This window comes from Xenopus laevis, chromosome 5S (assembly GCF_017654675.1).
Source record: "Xenopus laevis strain J_2021 chromosome 5S, Xenopus_laevis_v10.1, whole genome shotgun sequence".
Lineage (NCBI taxonomy): Eukaryota > Metazoa > Chordata > Amphibia > Anura > Pipidae > Xenopus > Xenopus laevis.
In genome coordinates, this window is record NC_054380.1 from 112,934,659 (window position 1) to 112,948,150 (window position 13,492).

Genomic DNA, 13,492 nt, shown 5'->3' on the forward strand with positions numbered 1-13,492 from the left:
ACAGGATCGGGTACAGAGGGTGGTTATTAATGGTACATTCTCCACTTGGAGTAAGGCTCTTAGTGGGGTCTCTCAGGGCTCAGTATTGGGTCCACTTTTATTTAACTTGTTCATTAATGACTTGGGGAGGGTATTATAAGTAATGTATCAGTGTTTGCAGATGTCACAAAATTATCCAGCCCAATTAATTCCATCCAGGATGTGGCATCCTTGCAACATGATCTTGACAAACTGGCAATCTGGGCAGCTAAGTGGCAAATGAGATTCAATGTTGATAAATGTAAAGTCATGCACCTGAGATTTCAAAATATTCAAGCCACTTATACCTTTAACGGGACTGCATTAGGCAAACAACTTTGGAGTCCTTGTAGGTGATAAACTTGGCTGTAGCAAGTAATGCCAGTCAGCAGTATCAAGGGCAAATACGGTCTTGAGCTGTATTAAAAGGGGCATAGAGTCACGTATAGAGCACTTGTAAGGCCCCATCTAGAATATGCCGTACAGTTTTGGTCTCCATCACTCAAACAGGACATTTTGGTATTAGAGAGGGTACAGAGAAGGCTGGTAAAAGGAATGGAAAATCTTAGCTATGAGGAAAGACTGGCCAAGTTGGGGATGTTCATGCTGAATATCCCTGAAAATGGGAACTAAGTAAAAAAAATATATATATATTTCTTACTAAACTACAGTGAAATATTTCTCGATAAAGTTGGGAATGTAAATGTTCACAATATTTAGATAGGAGTGATTCAAATAGGCATTATTTATGCTTCAAGCATGTCTACAAATGGTCTGACTGTGTATTTTTAGACCTTTATTTACGCAAAAAATCATTTCTGTGAAGGTTATGAGTTCTGTGTATTTAACAAAAGTGATAAAATGTCACCCAACTGTGCAAGAGGAGGCTCTGCATCATGGTGTTTGGAACAGAAAGAACAGATCATAGGCTATTTGTGTGGAAAGAGAATTCCCTCTAAAAGAGGCAGGAACATCAGAATAACTAAGGTAAGGCCAGACAGGGCAGCGTCAGTTTGGGGGTAAGTTTTATTCACATTTTCTATATACAGAAGTTTAATTCCTGGTTCCATTACCTTAACTTCTTGCATCCTACTACAATACACCAGTCCTGTCCTACTATATGACTCAGCTTGACCACCGATTTCTAGAATGACAAACCCTTGAAGGGGTGGTTCACCTTTAAGTTTTTAGTATGTTATAGCATGGCCAATTGTAAGGAACTTTTTAAATTGGTCTTCATAAGGGATGCACTGAAAGCAGGATTCAGATTCGGCCGAATCCTTCCACCCAGCCGAACTGAATCCTAATTTGCATATGCAAATTAGGGGCGAGGAGGGAAATCGTATGACTTTTTGTAACAAAACAAGGAAGTAAAAATTTTTTTCCCCTTCCCACCCCTAATTTGCGTTAGGATTCAGATTCGGTTCGGTATTCGGCCGAATCTTTCACGAAGGATTCAGGTGTTTGGCCGAACCCAAAATAGTGGATTCAGTGCATCTCTAGTCTTCATTATACATTTTATTTATAGTTTTTTAGTTATTACTGTCTAACTCTTTCCAGCTTTCAAATGGAGGTCACTGACCCCATCTTAAAACAAATGCTTTGTAAGGTTACAAATTTATTGTTACTTTTTACTACTCATTTTTCTATTTAAGCCTTCTGCTATTCATATTCCAGTTTCTTGCTCAAATCAGTGTACGGTTGTTAGTGTAATTTGGAACCTAGCAACCAGATTGCTGCAATTGCAGACTGGAGAGCTGCTGAATAAAAAGGGAAATATCGTAAAATAATAAAAAATGGAAACCAATTGAAAATTGTCTCAGAATATCACGCTCTACGTCATAATAAAAGTTAACTCAAGGGTGAACAACTAATCCATCGGTCCTGTGTACGTTTCAGATAGGTTCATTGTGTATATGTTTTATTTAGATCTGTACATGATAAGATCTTTCAGTTACATCCTCCAGCTGTCTCAGATCCCCTCACTAGCATTGTAGTTAACTCTGCAAAGAACTCCCACGAATGGGAGTTGAAGGAAGCGGAGGTGGGGTGGAATGTATGCTCCTCTGTCGTAGAAGGCAAGCACGAGTAGCAGTTGTTGGAGCCACATCAAGCAGAAATAGATTAGATATTTACTGCTCACTGTAATTCATCTTGTGCTACTCCTACTTGCCTTCTCCTCTGTGGAAAATATGCATTCTTGCATTGGATTGTAGCATACCTCCTAACTGTCCCTTTTTTGGAGGGACAGTCCCTCTTTTAACAGCTCAGCCTGCAGTCCCTCATTTGTACTGGAAAGTCCCTCTTTTCTCTGCACTGAACAGCCAGAAAAAGAAACAAAATTTCTAACTTACAAGAAGTCATCTGTAGTATGGGTACTTCAATGTGGTAAACTAATTACTCACCACGTAAGGGAAGTGGCCCAGGTGCACTGCCCTGAGCCCTCAGCATAGGGGGCGGACGAACCGAAATGTAAAAAGGAGCAGGCACTCAATGAAGGCAGACTTCCAGCAGGCACCAATTCAAAGTGTAAAGATTTTTATTGTGTCCAAAATTTCTAACTTAATTGGCTTTTGGCAGAGAGGCCAATAAAGCTAACAGGTGCAACTAAGTTACTTTGTAACAATTTTGAGATAAGAAAATAAGTAATTTTAACAGTTTAGATAAGGAGAAATATTTTCAAACTTTTATAATCTGCCAAACTTTGTAAAATGAACATGGTAATTACGGCGTGTGGCCACAAAAATGGGTGTGTCAAAAAAAATTGCTGCGCTACATGACAAAATTTTTTTTGTCCCTCTTTTTACTTCCAAAATGTTGGGAGGTATGTTGTAGCAACCAGTTCTGGTTTTTGTACTTTGTCCCATTAGTAACTTACACAATTTCAGTTTGTTGGTCCATAAGGCTAATATACAGTGGTTGTTAAGGGTTAATGTTGAATGTAATTCGATAGCTCACCAAAGACTATACAGCTCAGGCCATTTACTTTTAAAGGTATTAAAGCTGTCACAGTATATTGCATTTTCCAGACTATCTACAAAAATAGAAGGTTGAAGCAGTCAGGGAGAAAGATGAAACTGAAACAACAGCAATCCAGCAGCCCTAACTGCAAAGTTATCCAGTTGGGCAGAAAATTCACCGAATGGTTTCAAGCCACGAAAAATGGGGTATCAGGGAACAGAGCCATGGAGTTACTATTTGTGGTTCAAATAGAGAATTTAGTCCTATAATGACATGAGAGTATGTATGCAAAAACCAAAATTAACACAACTACAACTTTTCACATGTACATCAGGGGCTGTTGTTTTTGTGAATAATTGTAGGGGGCCACTGTGTACTGGCTAGTAGCCACAGCTGTGTAAATGAGATGGCCTGTGCAAGAACATGACTTTCCTAGAGCTTTTCCCAGTGTGAATTCATGGGTTCTTTACGCAGCTTGGTGACTATTAGGTATTCATTGGTACTAATTAGGTAAAGAGGACTCTTGCAGGTCTACAGATTTTCATTAGGTTTCCAGAGTACTTAAAAGACTCCATAGTAGCTGGGCGCAGTTGTAGAAAGTTACTATAAGGACAGTTGCGGTTCATGGTACAACAGCGTTGTTAAGCCACAGGTGTGATTTGTCCTCTGTGTTCTGACCGGGCCCAGACTGACAATCTGTCGATTCTTGCAAATGCCAGAGGGGCTACTGTAAGATGCCATAGACAGTCACTATTTACAATGCTGGTGGGGAGGGGGGCTGTTTCGGCCTCTGTGTACTTGAAATGTCAGGGCCTATTTTGAAACCCAGTCAGGGCCTGGTTCTAACAAAACCCTACAGCTAAGATTGGAAGCACCTAAGGAGGCTTCATAAAAGCGGTTGTTTGCACCAGGAATGCACAGACCCCTCTGACATCCAGACTCAAACTGTTGCGCAGGCCGGGCAGATACAGCTGTTCAATACTTCAAACCCAGACAAGCAATCTGGATATTCTGCCAAATGCTGGAAGGGCTGCCATTGTCTGGTATTTTATTTTGAACCTGTGGGAACTTACTGAGCCTCAATGTACTTGAAATGCCAGGACCTATTTTAAATCTCTGTGCATGAATGACTTGTATTGGCAGGCACATTCAGCAATCCAAGCATGAGGGGCTGCAATGAGATAGGAACAGCACTATTCAATTTTCTTTAAGTTATTGTATTATTCTCTGGGCATTACAGCTACATTTCGGGCACTCCTTGGCCCTTTATAAAGAATACCAGGGTCGGACTGGGCCGGCCCAGACCTGCTCCCCTGGTTGCCCCACAAAGACAAATGTGATGCTGTAGCATGCACGCAGCCCGTCTTTTGCACATGTTTACGATGCCTTCACGCATGGGATGGGAAACATTTGTTTGAGGGTATGCTTATATGGCTGCCATATGGAAATGTACTACATAACCTCTGATTTTGCACCAAGAAGAGCAGCAGAGGAATAAGAAACTAAAGTCAGCTGCAGAAACCAAGACTCCTACGTTCCTAATGCATTCTTCCACTCACGACATACTGTAGCTACACCACCCTCAGTTTTAGAGCCTAAAAAGCAGAAATGAGAAAATAATGAGAAAGCAGGGAAGCAAAATGAGAGTATGAGAATAAAAATATGGAAGGAAGGGAGAAAACAGTTTAGGACAAGAGTAGATAAAAATGGAGGGATGGATTGGGACAGATAGGGGTGCGGTTCAAGTGGGGGCCAAAGTGCAAATTTTTCAGCAGGGTCTGCCGGACATTAATTACATTACTGAGAACAGACACCTTCTTTAGAAACTCTAATCTACCATTAGCTGGAACTTTCTTGTTCCTGTTCTGAAAAGTTTTATATCACAGCATTTGTATAATTTTGCAACCATCAGTTCACACAGAACATGAAACAAGGAACACCATAACCCAGTCTGAAAGGGAAAAGTTCTTCTGGGTACTGTGTGTACTTGTTGTGAGCCAGTGTTTTATTGCCAGCATTCTGCATTTATTCATTTAATTGAGTCTCCAAATATCCATAAATGGGCTACTATCCCTGTAACCCAATTATATTCCTGCATTGCCCAATTCTCTCAGGCTGAGCTCTCCTTATGCTCCCAGTTCCATCCCAGCATGTAGCATACCTTAAAGTACAGTTACAAGAATGATTCCATAAAGCAATATTGTGTGTTTTGTGGCAGTTAGACATGCCAGAGTGTGTGGCAAGTATGATACAGCTGGGGCAAGTAGGAGTGTCCAAGTGTACTGCCCTGAGCCTTCAGCTTTGGGAGCGTAATCAACCCTGTATGTCTGAGCAGGCACTAAATGAGCAGTCCATGATCCATCAGAGGCAGGAATGTACATTTATTTTGTAACAATAACAGTAGCAGGTAGCATTATGCATGTAGTCCTAACACTTAGTCATAGGCTCATGTAGGAGTGCCTACTGAGAAAACATGTGAATGGAAGTGAACAGTGGGATAATGCCTCCTCAAGGCAGGTTTAATGTACAGAGCACCCTTGTCCCAAAGTTGGATGAGTTAAGAGGTGGGTTTTGGGATGCAGTAGTTCACTCTTGTTATCTGGTGTGCAAGACTAAAGTGAAGTTTAGGCCAGGCACAGCAGCTCTCACACAGCTCTCCCAACACCTAGAGATGTATGCAAATCTGTTTCTAAGAACACGGGCGACCTCAGCAACCAATCTCGCTGCTACATGCAGAAAACATTCTATTTTGTACCCATGTAACTAGAAGACATGTAATTTGTAGCCAGGTAAGGAAAAAGAATGCATTTTGGAGCTAGGCAAGCAGAAAAAATTATGTGTAAAGATAAATATAGTAAATATATATAATAGCTATAAGTTAAAGCAGTGCAAGCAGGTCCGGACTGAGAATTTAAATAGGCCCTGCCATTTCAGGTACACAGAGGCCCAATCAGCCCACACAGAGGCTCAAACAGCCTCAACCAGCCCACTAAATATTGACTTTCTATGGCACCTTATAGCAGCCCCTCTGGCATTTGCCAGAACCCACAGATTGCCAGTCCGGGCCTGAGTGCAAGGAGAATACATGTGAATTTGGAGCCAAAGGTAAGCAGACAGCATGCACGCTGGAGAAATTATGTGGATATGGGACCAGAAAACAGAATACACGTGGATTTGGGGCCAGATAAACAGAATCCATGTGGATTTTCAGCCAGAAAATCAGAAAGCACATGATTTGGAGTCAATGCAAGCAGAAAGATGTGGACTTGGAATCAGGAAAGCAGAAACGTGATTTGGAGCCAAACAAAATTGTTTCTCTAGGTGTGAGGCTTTTGAAATTCCTGAGCGCCTATATCAGAATGCTGTAATCCAACATTGTGACCATATCTACCTGTTGTGCTTACCTTGGTTTTATGGACAAACTCACAGCTGCTGGTTTGCTTGGCCATGACCAATCCAGTCCTTCTGTGGCTACATGGCTCTAGTTCAAGAAAAGATTACAGGGAAGAATGATGCACTACATTTTCCCCATATTCATATCAGACTAAGTGAGCTGTGCAATAAACCTGCCAGTGAGATGAATCAGTATTTCTTTTGTTCTTCCAACAGGGAAAAACTGCTCTATTTTTGTTGCTTGAGGAGGTAACTAAGAACAGAGTCTAGCAGCAGCAAAAAAAATATTTAATATTTTATTGCGTCTGTAAAACTTGATAAACGTCACCTGAAATATCCTAAACGTGTTTCCAGCCTTATTCACTGTTCATTCTATGGACATTTTAAACTTTCAGAAAATGTTCCTTCTCGAGATGCCATAAAAGTCATACCAGGACTGCACCTGGAAATGTTACTGATTCTAATTGCTGCGATAGAGACCTAGAATGGAATTAATAAAGGCATAAAACAGGCCACATTTTAATTTTGCTTTACTTCTCTATGTCAGAGCAGTGAAAGATGGAATCACATGCTAGTCTGCTAAGAGAATTATTTATAGAATGGAAGCCTGCTGCTATATCTCAAAATGATATTTGTTTTAGAATGATACTTTTAGATTTATCTTTACGTTTACTTATCCTTACTTCTGGTTTATTCAGCTCTGAACATCCTCGCTGTTTTGGGATCTTATCCGTTTATACTGCATTTGGCAGCACTTGATTCAGCAGCCTCTTTTCCTATTTTTACCACTGCTTTGGAATATATTTGCGGACAAGTATCTATACAAGGGTTTGTCTATACTGTTAGTAAATGCAGTGCCCAGTCGTGTACAAAGCTTTTAGCTTAGGGAAAGAAATGGATCCCTGCAGGAGCCTATATAAGGCAGTAACTTGCTGAGGCACTGCCTCTCTGGCCAATCAAACAGGCAGGATTGAAGACGATTGTGGCAATACCAGGTGGGAGGCTATTCCTTCAGGACTAGTGAGTGGCTAGTAGTGAGGTGTGAAAGATAGAGAGGTTAGTTAGCAAGGACAGCTAAGATGAAGAGTGACCAGGCCCGGATTTGTGGAGAGGCCACCAATTGTGTAACTATTACCCTTGAGTTTATAAGCAGAGCCCTGGTCTGTAACCTGCCTCCCTGCAAGAAACTGCTCATCAATAACGTGTGCCTTGGTTTATTGCAGCCTTATGAAGATGTCTGCGTTTTACACTAAACGCCTTCCTAATACATCTTTAGGTGCCAACCAGCCATGGGTGGCCCTGTTACATGTGGTTGTGCACCTTTTAAAGGAAAACTAAAGTTGAAATCACTGGGGAGGGTGCCATATTTTAGCACCCCCCCCCCCAATGATAATAATCACTTACCTGATACCCTGGGCGAGGGGATGTCTGGGGACGTGAGCATGCACAGTAGTGTGTAAAAGTCGGCTATTTTTGTTCAGCTTTCACTCTACTGCACATATGCCAAGTGAATGAAAAGAAGACAGAAGAAGCTGAAGAGGATCACCTACAGAAGTGCTCAGGGCAAGTGCCGTTTTATCGAACAGTAGTTCCTACCCAGGGTGTCAGGTAAGCAGGGTCGGACTGGGGGGCAGGGGCCCAACTGGACTGTTGTCCAGGGCCCCCGCCCCCTACTGTGATGCGCAGTCTCGGCACGCATGCATATAGACGCCTCGGGCATGCGCAGACAGTGTAGAATCTGAATATTGGGAGAGGGGGTCTGGCCCGGCAGGGGCCCATGAGGGTCGGGCCCCACTGAGTTTTTTTCCGGTGTCCCGCCAGGCCAGTCCGACTCTGCAGGTAAGGCAATATAGAATACCTCCCAACTGTCCCATTTTTAGAGGGACAGACCCTCTTTTGACAGCTCAACCGGTTGTACTGGAAAGTCCTGATTTTCTCTGCACTGAACAGCCGGAAAAAGAAACAATGTTTCTAACTTAATTGGCTTTTGGCAGAGAGCCCAGAACAGCCACAGCTGCAGATAAGCTACTTTTGTAACAATTTTGAGATCAGCAAATTAGTAAGATAACAGGTCTCTTGGGAGAAGTTAGACTCACAGCTTAAAGGGCAATCCACCTTCAGTAGCAAAACTATAAAAACCAAAAAAAAAAACACAGAAATATGTTCAAACTTTCATAATTAGGTAGGTGGTGAAAAAATTGGCGTGGTTACTTTTTTGTCCATCTTTTTATTTCCAAAATGTTGGGAGGTATGAGATAATCACTAGGGGATACCTAACATTTTGGCACCCCAGTGATTTAAACTGTGTAATGCTGGTATAACTACCAGGGGTGTGTGGGGGGGTACAATTGCACCCAGGTCCACACCTTCCATGGGTCTGACAAATATTTGATCAGATGATGCTGGTACTAAAGGTATTTGTGTGGGGAAGACGCAATGGCACAGTTGTGCGCACGTCCTGGGGGGGTGCAGTGGAAGGGGGGCCTGAGCACAAGTCCTGCACAAAGGTCTGTGTAATCCAAGTTACGTTACTGTGTGCAAAAGATGTTTATTGGAGGGCAGTCAACCTTTGCACCATTGTCTGTCTGAATGACAAGTTAGGGGACAGATAAGGGGACACCTATGTGCTGTATAAACCTGTATAAAATGATAATGCTCCCAATTTTTACATATCTTTTTTCAGTAACCCTTCCAGCTATGTTTTTCCAAAAACTTTACTCTATCTTGAATTCTCTCTATTGAGCATCCAAGACACCCTCGTCTCGTTATTTATCTACCATCTGACATAGGAGGACTGGCTGCCCATAACATAATCCTTTTCTTAGCAGCCATTTTCACACACAGCCTGGTGGACTCCCCTAATATTTTGCCGTCCTAGGCCTGGGCCTAGGTGACCTCGCCACAAATCCAGGCCTGGGCCTGTATCTCTTCTGACAATGCTGCTGCAATTCTGGAAACCCATCTAGTTTAGTGATGTGTGAGCCGGCCCGATACCCGAGGGATACACGGGTTGGGTGGGAAGTGGGTCGACCTCGCACTGCTCTTCATCTGCTCTTCTCCTGCCCTCCACGCCCGCCACCTTCAAATGCCGCCTTCCAGCTTTATAGCCGCGGGCCTGCTCGCCACGCACCATTTGGGACATCATTGGCGGGGTGGCGCAGGTCTATAAAAGGAACCCGGAAGTGCGGGGGTGGGCTGAAGATGGGCGGATTAGGGTCGGGTGCGGGTCGGGAAAACCCCAACCCGCACATCACTAATCTTGTTCCCTCCTTTAAAGCTCTTAAAATCTATTAAAGGGATTCACAATTATACCCATCAACCATCTTTCCCCTTTCCCCTCTTTTTGGTTCAGCCCTAAGTATCCGCAACTTAAACTGGTCACAGATCCACATTCCATTCCTGGGCTGTCTACAAAACTATTACCATTTCCACCAGTACTGCGGATAAGTCATACAAGTCCCAATCACATGTTCTATAGAGATTTAAGACTTGTTCTGACAGCACAAAAGAGCTGTAACTACAGTGTTTTTTAATAAGGAGCTGCTGCAATGCTGCCCTCCAGCGTTACCTTTCCTGCATCAGAGATCGTCTGGGGGACCATATCACTAGTGCAGAGAGCATAATTGTACACTATTGCACTAAAAAAGCTGAATTTCTGGTTTAAAAACGGGAAATCCATCTCTTAAAGGTACCAGGAGTTGCTCCCCCCCATCCCGGTTTCTTGCAGTTTGTTGGCACTTGAGGTGAGTTTTTCAACTTGCCTTGTATTTTAGGATAATGGCCATTGGAATTTCTGTCGATTATTCCAGAAGTACAGGAGGACTTTATATATGAATTTATATATGACCTGCTAAATACTGTTAAAGATAAAATGATTCTGTTAGGTTTTTGCATAGAACCTTTTAAAGTCCCCAATGACTCCACTTTATAAAAGTTGCGAAAGCAGATATTTATCCTAAATGCAGTCAAATGACTGACCATTTTTTTTCATATGGTGTGGCACTGTCCACAAATTCATCTCTCACCCAGCCAACCCTCTCCTTATTGCTCACTCACTTCTTTCTGACCAGGCAGAATAAGGGTCAGGGAAGCACATACATCTGCATTGGTTCAAGGTGTCTATTGGTTAATTTTGTTATTTGTGCTTACAACAAGTTTTTGCAAAATACAAACCAGACTTATCCTGTTATAGTTATTCTGCATCTATACTCTTTCATTCAATCATCAGACACTGGAAGATGCTGTGTGCACATTTTATCTTAATTTATTTGAATTGCTGTGTTTCCCATATAGAAGATCAGATTAGTCTAATATTGCCCTCTACTGGAAAAACTCAAGCATCAGACAGACTTTATTATTTACAACCTGCTTTTTCTGGTGCCTCATAGAAATGGTCTTTGAGCTTTTTCTTCTGTGTGTTCAGCACTAAAATGCAACTCTAGAAGGCCCACTTAGATGAAAAAATGCATATCAAGGACGAGGATGAAGATTTGGCAATTAAGGGGGTCACATTTTCCCCACCATTCCTATCCTTGACATTTGGAAAGTCATAAAAATAAAGAAGATGGCTGAAGCTAATAGTGATGGTTTATCCAAGGCAATGGATTATTACAAAACATGCTCAACATGATGAAGAGGTTCCAAACAAAAAAACTAAATGTACAAAATTGCCTAAACAATTTGACAGTTGAGCTTGAGAGAAAAATAGTGGTAGATGAATACCAACATGCTGGAAGATAGAGCCGTTATTAAGTGGCCAATAACACCTTACAGGACCAGTTGATAAACTTATCTTATGGCCACCAGAACATGGTTGTAGGTGTACCAAGCGCAGCCCATGGATATTTATAATGCAACCACCAAAGATGGTTGTTTGTTCCTGCACTTAAAGCAATTGAAATTGTTTTATTTGTGTATTTCATTTAGTTCAAATTTCCTGTTGCACTGAGATACAATCATAATGGTAACACACAAAAGGGGTCATGCAAGTCTGCAGGCTGCACCCTGAATTCTTCCTGCATTGGGCAGTGCTCCATTCAATAGAGGCAAGAGCATTAGGGGCACAAAAGCATGACCCACAGTTCACATTTCATAAGCACTTGCACCCCCCCCCCCCCGTGCTTAGTTCAAGGCCTCCATGTGTGTCCTCCTCCTGCCCTGTACTTTGCGCAGAATTCAGAGGCCCAAGACAGATTCATGGGATGAGCAGCCAGCATGCACCTCTAAGGTGGGCTGTATAAACAACAGGGTCCTGTGCATCCAGACACTGTTTACTGCACTTATCTGGTGCTCAGTGAAGGAAAGGCATTAATCAATGGGAGATGCCAAAAGTTAGGCACACTCCAGTGATTGTATTCTCTTTATTAACTGATAACCTTGGCCAAACCTCTTAACATTTTGGAAATAGAAAGAGGGACAAAAGAAACTGCAGCGTGCAGCGCTGGAAAATGTTTGTACAACACCCATTTTGTGACCACACCCCCTAATTGCCATGTTCATTTTACAATATTTTATGTGGCTTTTATGTTCTTACTGTTTTGCTAATGAAGGTGAATTGCCCTTGAAGCTGCAAGTCACAGATTCCCCAAGAGACCTGCTTATCTTAAATTATTACAGTTGTTTCTTTGCTTATCTTAAATGGTAACAAATGTATCTAAATGCACCTGCCACGTATTCTGGGCTCTCTGACAAAAGCCAATAATGTTTTTTTCTGGCTGTTCAGTTCAGGAGATCAAAGAGAAAGTCGGGACATTTCAGTAAAAATCCAGGACTGTTGGTTGAGCTGTCAAAATCGGGACTGTCCCGCAAAAACGGGACAGTTGGGAAGAATATCCCTGACCTCTGCTATTGATAATCAAGTCTCTCGTTCAAATCAGTGCATGGTTGCTAGTCTAATTTGTACCCTAGCAACCAGATTCCTGAAAAGCGTGTCAGTGTCACTGTTAAATAGTCACAGTGAAACTTTGTTTAGGTAGACAGCCAGATAATCAGATTCTTAGCTGCAGGGAGCAAGGAAAGGCTAACTATTTAAAAATAAAATCTATTTTATACCTATACATTTGCCTTTCTGATTATTGCAGTGTGCATAGCCTGTCTATGTTTTTTTAGCACAGTGTTAAGTGCACTGTGTACAGTAACAATTAGTGGTTATACAGCTAATATCTAATTAATTAAGTGCGCTGACTCTTCCTAATTTGTGTCTCTCTGGTCAGCCATAAGAGGAAGAGAAGATGGCTTAAAGGCAGGTCTTACCCAGTCCTTGAATGTACGCAGAGTAACAAATAAGTCCCTGCTGTGACACTAATTGTACAGGCAATTATGGTTAGGCATTCCTGCTGAAACATGACTTCACTTGCTTTTGAGACTTCAGTATCGCCATTACTGGAACGCTCTGTGAAAGGAAATTGCTGCTCATTAGATGAAATGTTAGGAAGCGGCAATATTTCTCCTTTTCCACGGAGGATCTTAGCATTCCGTAAAAGTCATAATGATGAGTAGTTCAAATGCCACAACCTCATAATTAGTTTCATGTATGAAATATTTATATTTATATATGTAATGAACGTTATCCATATGTTACCCGCTGCCCACAAGATAACAAAAATTATATCTTTGCCATCATTTACAGTAGTGGTCAGATTTATGAATTACAGCAGTCCTGGGACTAATTCCCTGTGCAGGCGGGATGTATGGCCCATACACTCCCACAACTATATCCCAGGGATTATAATTTACAATAAAACAAAATTCTGATGGAAATCTGAGAGCGGCATTAAACTGTGTAATTTCTGTCTCTATAATATGGAGTATGGAGTCACAGAAAGAAGCCTCCTAGTCTATACCTGCAGAGAGCTAGGAAGACTCTTGGCTGGAAGATTATGCAGAATATACTATATCCAACTACTTTAAGGTCCCTTTAATGGACAACTATACAAATGTATTCTGCAGCAGAATTATACACTACACAATAATAACTACACTGATAGAGGTTTATGGTTTCCAGTAGAGGAATGTTAAAATTGACTGTAGTTTTTACTAAGGGCTATCCATAGGGTTGCCACCTTTTCAGGGGGCGGGAAATGGGCAGGGTGCGGGATGATGTCAGAAGTGGGGTGTGGGC